General features: G+C 45.1%; 1 protein-coding gene across 1 annotated transcript in view; it reads right to left on the reverse strand.

Moving 5' to 3' along the window:
• The window catches only part of RCAN2 (regulator of calcineurin 2), a 279,170-nt gene extending 268,868 nt beyond the window's left edge, over nt 1-10,302 (reverse strand). The window contains exon 1 of the mRNA XM_070778067.1: nt 10,172-10,302. The gene's annotated coding sequence lies outside the window, so the exon portion shown is untranslated. The remainder of the gene's footprint in view (nt 1-10,171) is intronic.
• Nucleotides 10,303-10,692: the final 390 nt, after the last annotated feature.

Here is a 10,692-nt window from a genome sequence, read left to right on the forward strand (position 1 = left end):
AAACGGAACAGACTCACAGACACAGAAAACAAACTTATGGTTACCACAGGGGGAAGGGCAGAGTAATTAGGAGTTTGGGAATAATATATACATATTATTATATATCAAACAGATAACAAGGACCTACTGTATAGCACAGGGGACTCTGCTCAATGTTAGGTGGCAACCTGGCTGGGAGGGGAGTTTGGAGGAAAAAGGATACATGTATTAATATATCATGGCTGAGTCCCTTCACTGTCTACCCGAAACTGTCACAACATTGTTAACCAGCTCTACTCCAATATAAAATAAAAAGTAAAAAAAAAAAAGACAGCCCAGTCACAAAGGACCATATACTGTATGACTCTAGAATATAGATGAAATGGAATTTATATGAAATGTTCAGAATGGGAAAATATGGAGTTACAGAAAATGAATTAGTGCTTGTCTTGGGATAAAAAGAGATGAGGAATCACTCTAATGGGTACAGGGTTTCTTCTTGAGAGGGTGAAAATGCTCTAAAATTAGATTACAGTGGTGACTGTATAACTTGTAAATATACTAAAAACATTGACTTGTACATGTTAAATGAGTGAATGTATGTATATGAATTATATCTCAATAAAGCCATTTATAGAAAGAGAAAACTATTTTGTAATAACCTATAGGGAAAAACAATCTGAAACAAAAAACAAAAAATATATATATACACAAATATATATGTATAACTGAATCACGTTGAAGCACATCTGAAACTAACACATTATAAATCACCTATATTTCAATTTTAAAAATAAATACAATCTAAAAATAAGCAAAATGCATTCTATAAAAGCATTTTATAGAGAGTGAACTTCCTTCCTCTTACAGACCTGGTGCTATTAATACATCAGGCCCAACTGTATCTGAGCTCTTAGGTGGTCCCTACTGTGACAATCACCCTTAACAATGGTGCAGAGAACTCCGTCTCAGTGCACCTTCGAAGCCTCATAGCATTTCACCCTCACAGCTCTGTGAGCCTGGGAGATCAAGGATTATTTTCCTAATTGTACCGATAAGAAAATTGCAACTCAGAGTCCGAGGGCTGAGTGGCTTATGGCCCCTGATCCTCCAAGCATGCTCCTCTGTAAATAGTGATGATAATACCCACGTGGGGGAGTCGTTGTAAGGATTAAATAAGATAATGTATGCAGCCCGCTTAGAATCGTGTTTGGAACAGGAGCAGCATTCAGCAAATGCCAACTCCTGTGATTGTTAGGTCAATGGGAAGCTCAAGGTTACATAGCTGGGAAGTGACAGCACTAGGCTGGGAAGTCAGGCTGTTTCATGCCAAGTCCACGCTTTTTATACTCTATTCCTAACACCCTAAGCGGAGTATTAAAGCATGCTCCTCCTCACAGAACTTACAGTATTTAGTATCGGGCATATCTCAATCACGTGAGACAATAAAATAGTGACTCCCACAAAGAATTCAGACAACAGTAGTAGAAACTAGGATACAGCTCTCAAACTACAGAAGTCTTTTGTTCAACAGCTACCATTCTAGCATCTTCTTCTGCGTACATTCCAAAGCTCAGGATTCTCCTTGTTTCATCCCTGCTTCAAAGTGAGTGGAGATGGGGAAACCAGACATGAAAATTAAGTCCCTTCCCATCCTGACTATAGAAAACACTTTCCATGGGCATTCTGAACTGCCAGAAGTTTGAGCCATCTTTGGAAACTTGTCTTTAACTTCTAGAAAGTACCATTCATAATCACACATATATGCTTTAAGGGACTTCAGAACAGCTTCAGTTGAGTCTAAGGCTGCTTCTCCCTTTTGAAAAGAATCCTCAACTCGCTTAATTAATTTTACCCACAGCATGACACCTGGCCGTTTGTATCATAAAAGCTCCAAGACAGTGAACATTTTTTAAAGCAAAGACAGAAAATTCTTCATGAAGCTTCTCAAAAGCACCACATGTGCACAGACATTCACTGAGGAGGAAGTCACTCTGCCTCCTGTACATGTGGTGCCACAACTGTGGAATCCAGGGTCACTAACCCTAAGCAATACTATTTCTTCACAGCAATTTTGGCCCATTTATCTGACAAAGGAAGAGTTTAAAACTTTGTGTTGTGGAATGCTGACATTTCATATCTAAGAGAGTAATTTATCAATGAACTTGAGATCCATGTTTTGAAAGGTATTTAATGCTCCCTGTGTTTCCATAGTCCCAATAGTAATGAGATATATATATATATATATTATTACTTTCTAAGAGAGAGAGAAATAAATGATGATCACTAAGAGGTGGCCCTTAGCAAAACTGTGAAGTACATGTTCAGTTGTGTCCAACTCTTTGCAACCCCATGGACTGTAGCCCACCAGGCTCCTCTGTCCATGGGATTTTTCAGGCAAGAATACTGGAGTGGGCTGCCATTTCCTCCTCCAGTTAAACTGCAAAGTAAGATGAGCTTATCTCTGGAAACACTCTACCTCCCTTTTCTGCACATTTGTTATCCTGGAAGTGAGGTGTAAGGAACGCCCCCCTCCCGCAACTCACTGAGCAGCTTCAGTTGGACAGACTCGTGTGCAGTGTCTGCTCCACATAGCCTGTTTCACTCCTTACAACAAACACCCTTACAACACATGTATTCCTTGCCCGCATTATTCAGAGATAAGGAAATGGAATCTCACAGAATTTAAGTGACATATCTCAAATAAACTGGCCAGTGACGACGGCGATTCCTCCACTTCAGTGCCGGTCTGGGTTTCTCCTGCCTGAACTGGGTTCTCCCAACCTCAGACGCCCCCATCAGCTCTGGCATTATGGACACTACAGTTCCCATCAGGCTGTTATGAACAGGCCATCACTTAGAGTTCATCCTCTTAGAAGAGGAATAGGTCCTGTTTCTATTCTGAAAGGGACCAGGCGAGCATGATCTTAACCCAAATCTACAACTCTAATAGTATAAATCTGAGACAAGATGGCAGAACTTCAGAATACTTAGACTCTTTAGAGATCATCTGGTCAACCTCTTCCCCCATGACTACACAGATTTAACAAACTAAAGCTTGAGAGGGGATGGGACTTTGCAGAGGTCACCCCACAAATTAGATGCCAGGCCCAGATGAGAGCCAGAACTTCTCACTCAGTCCTGTTCTCTTTTGTGGCATCAGTCACAAACATTCAAACATGGGGTAAAAATATACATTGTAGGCTAAAGAGGAATGAGTTCAATACTATTAATTCAGACTGGCTATTCAGACTGCCCAAGCTTGAACTCTGGGTGCCCGTCTCACTAACTGTGTAACCTAGATAAGGTACCCTCTCTCTGCCTTGGGTTCCTTATCCATCATATGAGAATCACAATAGTGTCTGCCTCATAAGGTTACCATGAGGATCAAACATGATAATCCATGTGGAGCTCCACCTTCTTTGTGCTTGGCATTTGTAAGCTCTGAATAAATGTTAGATATTATTACTATCGTTAAAATTATTACTCTTATCACCACTACAGATAATTTCAGATGAGTGCATGCTAAGTCATTTCAATCATGTCTGACTCTGTGATCCTATGGACTGTAGCCACCAGGACTGGAGCCCACCAGGCTCCTCTGTCCATGATCTTCTCCAAGCAAGAATACTGGAGTGAGTTACCATGCCCTCCTCCAGGGACTCTTCCCAACCCAGGGATCCAATCCACATCTCTTACGTCTCCTGCATTGACAGGCAGGTTCTTTACCACTAGCACCACCTGGGAATTTCAGATAATTGACAGCTAATACTTTCATTCTGGCGTAAGAAGGTGGCAAAACTTCCTGCTATCAAATTCATCTTCCTCTTCTCCAAAGACAGCACTAGCCAGTCCTAGAGAAGGAAATGGCACCCACTCCAGTACTCTTGCCTGGAAAATCCATGGACGGAGGAGCCTGGTGGGCTACAGTCCATGGGGTCCCAAAGAGTTGGACACGACTGAGCGACTTCACTTTCAACTTTCACTTTCATGCATTGGGGAAGGAAATGGCAACCCACACCAGTGTTCTTGCCTGGAGAATCCCAGGGACAGAGGAGCCTGGTGGGCTGCCATCTATGGGGTCGCACAGAATTGGACACGACTGAAGCTATTTAGCACAGCACAGCCAGTCTTAGGGATGAAGGTAAGCTGGATGAGTGGAAGTTAGCACCAGGAATGAAGAAACTAACTCTGAAAATAAAACTGCCTGCCAGAGTATTTTTATTTGTATATTCAGAATTAAAATCCCCCACCCTTCTCAAAATCACTCTTTCTCGTTTACAGTTGACCTCTGTACAACGCAGGGGTTTAGGCTGCCCCACTCACCCACCTCCAGGTGGAAAATCTGAGTACTGCTATATCTGCCTCAAAAACAAAGGAACTGATAAATGACTCGCTCAAGGGCAGGAAGCTGAAATGGTTTGGACAGAGTTGGGACTCCAACCCCAGATCTTTTGGTTCTACATTTTGTGATCTCTAATTACAGTTCGAATTTGCATTGTTCAAGGATCAACTGTACTTCCTTTCTTCTACCAGTTTTATCGAGATATAATTAACATAACACATTGTATTAGTTTTAGGTATATACCAAATGATTTGATATATGTATATATTGTGAAATAATCACCACAATAAGTTTAGTTGACATCCATCACCTTGCTGCTACTGCTGTTAAATCACTTCAGTCATGTCCGACTCTGTGCAACCCCAGAGACGGCAGCCCACCAGGCTCCCCCGTCCCTGGGATTCTCCAGGCAAGAACACTGGAGTAGGTTGCCATTTCCTTCTCCAGTGCATGAAAGTGAAAAGTGAAAGTGAAGTCACTCAGTTGTGTCTGACCCTCAGCGACCCCATGGACTGCAGCCTTCCAGGCTCCTCCGTCCGTGGGATTTTCCAGACAAGAGTACTGTAGTGGGGTGCCATTGCCTTCTCCAATCCATCACCTTACATAGGAATAATTTTTTTTCCTTATAATGAGAACTTTTAAGATCTACTTTCTTCAGTTCAGTCGTTCAGTAGTGTCCAACTCTTTGCAACCCCATGAATCGCAGCACGCCAGGCCTCCCTGTCCATCACCAACTCCCGGAGTTCACTCAGACTCACGTCCATCGAGTCAGTGATGCCATCCAGCCATCTCATCCTTTGTCGTCCCCTTCTCCTCCTGCCCCCAATCCCTCCCAGCATCAGAGTCTTTTCCAATGAGTCAACTCTTCGCGTGAGGTGGCCAAAGTACTGGAGTTTCAGCTTTAGCATCATTCCTTCCAAAGAAATCCCAGGGCTGATCTCCTTCAGAACGGACTGGTTGGATCTCCTTGCAGTCCAAGGGACTCTCAAGAGTCTTCTCCAACACCACAGTTCAAAAGCATCAATTCTTCGGCACTCAGCCTTCTTCACAGTCCAACTCTCACATCCATACATGGCCACTGGAAAAACCATAGCCTTGACTAGACGGACCTTTGTTGGCAAAGTAATGTCTCTGCTTTTCAATATGCTATCCAGGTTGTTCATAACTTTCCTTCCAAGGAGTAAGCGTCTTTTAATTTCATGGCTGCAATCACCATCTCCAGTGATTTGGGAGCCCCCAAAAATAAAGTCTGCCACTGTTTCCACTGTTTCCCCATCTATTTCCCATGAAGTGATGGGACCGGATGCCATGATCTTCGTTTTCTGAACACTGAGCTTTAAGCCAACTTTTTCACTCTCCTCTTTCACTTTCATCAAGAGGTTTTTTAGTTCTTCTTCACTTTCTGCCATAAGGATGGTGTCATCTGCATATCTGAGGTTATTGATATTTCTCCCGGCAATCTTGATTCCAGCTTGTGCTTCTTCAAGCCCAGCGTTTCTCATGATGTACTCTGCATATAAGTTAAATATGCAGGGTGACAATATACAGCCTTGACGTAATCCTTTTCCTATTTGGAACCAGTCTGTTGTTCCATGTCCAGTTCTAACTGTTGCTTCCTGACCTGCATACAGGTTTCTCAAGAGGCAGGTCAGGTGGTCTGGTATTTCCATCTCTTTCAGAATTTTCCACAGTTTATTGTGATCCACACAGTCAAAGGCTTTGGCATAGTCAATAAAGCAGAAATAGATGTTTTTCTGGAATTCTCTTGCTTTTTCCATGATCCAGCGGATGTTGGCAATTTGATCTCTGCTTCCTCTGCCTTTTCTAAAACCAGCTTGAGCATCTGGAAGTTCACGGTTCACGTATTGCTGAAGTCTGGCTTGGAGAATTTTCTTTCTTAGCAACTTTCAAATATACAATACGGTATTGTTAACTATAGTCGCCATGCTGTACATTATACTCCCAGAACATGTGGATCTTTTAACCAGAAGTTTGTACCTTTTGACTACCTGCACCCATTCTGCCCATCCTCCGTCCTCTACCTCTGGCGACCAATGATCTATTCTCTGTATTTTTCATGAGTTTGGTTTTTTTCAAACTCTATATATGGGATCATACAGTACTTAACTTTCTCTGACTTATCTACTTGGCCCTCATGCACTAACAATGCCCTCAAGGTGAACCCATGTTGTTGCAAATGGCAGGGTATCTTTTTTATGTCTGAGTAATATTCCACTGTGTGTGTGTATATATACATATATATATATATATATGTACACTAAGTCATTTCAATATACTAAATCATTACAACATATATATATATATATATATATATATATACACATATATATATATACCCCACATTTTCCTCATCCACTCATCCATCAACAGGTATTTAAGTTGTTTCCATATCTTGGTTCATATAAATAATGCTGTCAAGAACATGGAAGTACAGCTATCTTTACAAGTTACTATTTTCATTTTCTTTGCATGAATAACCCAAAATGGGATTGCTGGATAATATGGTAGTTCTATTTTTAATTTTTTGAGGACTGTTTTCCATAATGGCTGCACCAATTTACATTCCCACCAACAGGTGCCCCAGGGTTCCCTTTTCTCCACATCCTCATCAACACTGACTTGTGTCTTCCTCAGCTTCTTTCATTATTGTCTTATATTTTTCAGGGAACGTGTCTTTCACCTCCTTGATTAAATTTATGCCCAGGCATTTTATTTTTTGGATGCAATTATAAAATGGGATTGCTTTCTTAATTTCTCATTCTGATAGTTCATTACTTTAGTATATACAAATGCAACTGATATCTGTGCATTGATTTTATATCCTGCAACTTTACTGAATCTGCTTATTAGTTCTAACAGTTTTTTTAGTAGAATCTTTAGGGTTTTCAACATGTAATGTCAAGTAATTTGCAAGCAGAAACACTTTCAGTTCTTTTCTGATTTGAATGCCTTTTTTCCCTTGCCTAACTGCTCTGACTGGAACTTCCAGTACTGTACGAAAGAAAAGGGGCAAGAGTGGGCATCCTTGTCTTGTTCATAATCTTAGAGGAAAAGTTTCAGTTAAAATTTCACATATTTCTCAAACTTAATCTTTCTCCTTGACTTCCCATCTCAATGAAAAGTCTGACCATCCATCTAAACATCTAAGCTTCTCCTTCCCCATCACCAGCCACTTGGTGACCTAAAGCCAGTGATTGTCTCCCTCTGAAATGGCTTTTTATAGTTCTCTCTTCTCTGTTCCCATTCTACCTTGTTCAGGCACAACTAATTGTACTTATTTTATTTTGTCTGGACTGCTCCAATGGTCTGAAATCTGAGCTCATTCTTCTTTGCAACCCCACCTACTTGCCACCTCCGAAGTCACTTTTGCAAGACAAATTAGATCAAATCATTTCTCCCATAAAAGCTGCATGGCTTCTCCTCCTCTGCAAGGTATATTCATAGCCCAGGCTCACCAAAACACCTCCTCCCAAACACTTCTGCCACCTCTTCACTGCAGAACACCTACCAGTTCTTTGAATGTGACCTTTCCTTCAACGTGGAACACCTAGCTCCTTCTCTACCGAGATCCGGTCCGAACATGAACTTCTCTGCAAGCTCTTCCAGACTCCCGGCACCCTTTCTTTCCTGGACTCTCACTGAGCTTGTTCCTATCTCCACTAAACACTCACCATGATGATCACTTATTTTCTTATCCTGTCTGCTAGATTGATTTCTGAAAGAAAAGCCTCATTCTTTTAGCCACTTGCACATGGGCTTCCCAGGTGGCACAGTGGTGAAGAATCTGCCTGCCAATGAAACAGACACAGGAGACGGGAGTTCAATCCCTGTGGGTTTGGGTGTGGGGTGGGGTGGGGTGGGGTGGGGGTGGGAGGGAGAAGATTCCCTGGGGTAGGAAATGGCAACTCACTCCAGTATTCTTACCTGTAAAACCCCATGGACAGAGAAGCCTAGCAGGCTACAGTCCATGGGGTTGCAAAGAGTCGGATATGACTGAGCCTGTGCCCGCATGCACACATACACACACACACACACACAGGGACTACATAGCACACAGTAGATACGTAAATTAACTGCTGAATAAACTGAGTGGATGGCACAGAAAATAAAAGGAATGGGAAAATGAGACCTCAGCAAACTAGCAAAGTTGATCTCAATAAAGCTAATTTCTATAATATATACGACTAATGCCAATGATTATGCAAGTAGTTTTTTAAAAAGTGTGATGTGTACTTGCAAATGACAGAACTCTCAAGTTCCCACTTATGCTTGTTAACCCTTCCTCGCTGGAGAGAGGGCCACCTCCTCCCAGACTTCCTTTGGTTCTGCAGCAGCTGCAAACAAGGCATTCTGAAAGCTCTTGCAATCTTCTAACTTTAGTTGAGGTCATGTTCCCTCATAAAATGCTAGGAACGGGCCTCAAGTAGTAGGTGCTCAATAAATGCTGATTTGGTTTGCAGTGGATTTGAAAGCAAAGAGCAACTCACATTTTAGACTAATGCAACACACTGATTGTACTTAAGATAATAGCTCTAAGGCTAAAGAAAATCAATGTGGAGACTGAAAAGCAGCCAAACGTTCGTTCACTCCTCTGCCTTGCTCCACAGTCAGTGCTTATCTGCTTCTTGATCCTTTCTGGCTTCTATCTAGGCTTTTCCTACTTCATTGCGTTCCTGGAATGGAGCGGGCCAGTTAGCAAGTGTTTCCCTGTGCTTGCGATATATTTGTTGTGTTTCGTGCTGATGTAATAGGTGTTAAAAATTGAGATGTGTTATTAAAAAATATACTAGCTTTCCTAGAGCCTCGCCTCTGCAAGACAGGTGGGATTCTGCCTTAGGGAAGAGAGAAAGGTGGACTGGAATGCTCTAGCATCTTTCCTCTCCAATTGTGGGACATAGGTTAAAGGGAGCTCGGAAACTTTTGTTTTTACTAAAAGGATACTTAAAAAATAAAATAAGCTTTGGCAGCAGACTCATTAAACGTCCACTGAACACTTCCACCCTAATGTAGGAAATAAGAAAGATTCAAAGCATGTACTCTGCTGTAATTCACTTTGGGATGAGAGAAAGACAGCAGTGCCTTGGAGAATAAATCATTAACTAAAAGTCAAACCGAGACACCCTGGAAACCAGTGAGACGGGGAGGCAGGAGAGGGATCAGGCGGCTGGGGTTTGCCTGTTTTCCCTCCGGTGACTTCTAGAGCGAAGCATCCCACGGGCAGGAGGAACTCGGCACGCTGTGCTCCCTTCTATTTCACTTTTCAAACTTGAAGTTATTTTTAGATGACCCAAGCCCGCTAATCCCAGGCAGGACAATTCCCAGCCCGCTGCGCCTCAAAGCACCTTCCCCTCCCCAGCTCTTTCCTTTAAGTGCTGGGAAAAGAGGCTCCGATTTCCCGTTCGCTCTCTGCGATCTGACCACCTCCCCTCATCCCTTCTCCAAATCTCGGTCCCGGAGATCACAGGCGTCACTCTCGCTCCACCAATTCATGCACCTGCTGCTGCTACTAGAAAGGCGAACCTTTGGGCCACGAGGAATGGGGAAGGGGCTCCTAGAGACCCGCGCCCTCTAGAGGGGGTCAAGGGACCTCGATCCCCACGGCCGCCACCCGGGCCGAGCACTGGATCCGCAGACCACCCCCCACCCCACCGCCACGGCCACCGCACCCGGCCCAGCCCCCGACCCCGACCGCGCTCGGCCGCCCCCCGCCGCGGTCCCCCGACCCCGGCCCGGCCCTGGTGCCGCGCGCAGCCCCGGGCAGGACAGGACAGGACAGGACAGGACAGGGTGCCGGGGCCAGCGGGCCGGCGCCGTTACATAACCGACCTGCTGGGCGTCCGCGATGCGCCGGCAGAGGAGGAGGCGACGGCTGGGCGGTCGGTCGGTCGGTCGGCGGGGCCGGCGACTGCGGGCGCGGCGCGGCTGCTCACCTGGCGGCCGGGCCGAGAGCGCGCGGGGACGGGCGCGGTGCCCGCGGGCCTGGGCGTGGGGCCGTGCGCGGCGCGCCCCGCCTCCCGGGCTCCGGCTCCGGCTCCGCGGGTCGGCGGGTCTCTGCCTCCCGCCCGCTGCTCGCCGCAACCTCCGCCGCCGTCACCCGGGACAAAGCGGCTCCGGGGAGGGGCCGAGCGGGCGGCTCTCGCAGGAGCCAGCGGAGATGGGCGCGCCCCCAGCTCCGACTCATCGGGCCAACCTCCAATCAGACCCCGGGAAACCGAGAGCCCCTGTCTGGCCTCTGCTCCTCTCCTCCCGCCTGGCCCCGCGCCCTTCCCGGTCCCCTCTTCCCGCTCCCCTTCCCGGGCTCCCCCGCTGCCCTTCGCCCGGGTGCCCAGGAGGTGGGCGAAAGGGGA

The sequence above is a fragment of the Bos indicus genome, chromosome 23, assembly GCF_029378745.1.
Source record: "Bos indicus isolate NIAB-ARS_2022 breed Sahiwal x Tharparkar chromosome 23, NIAB-ARS_B.indTharparkar_mat_pri_1.0, whole genome shotgun sequence".
In the NCBI taxonomy this organism is placed as follows: domain Eukaryota; kingdom Metazoa; phylum Chordata; class Mammalia; order Artiodactyla; family Bovidae; genus Bos; species Bos indicus.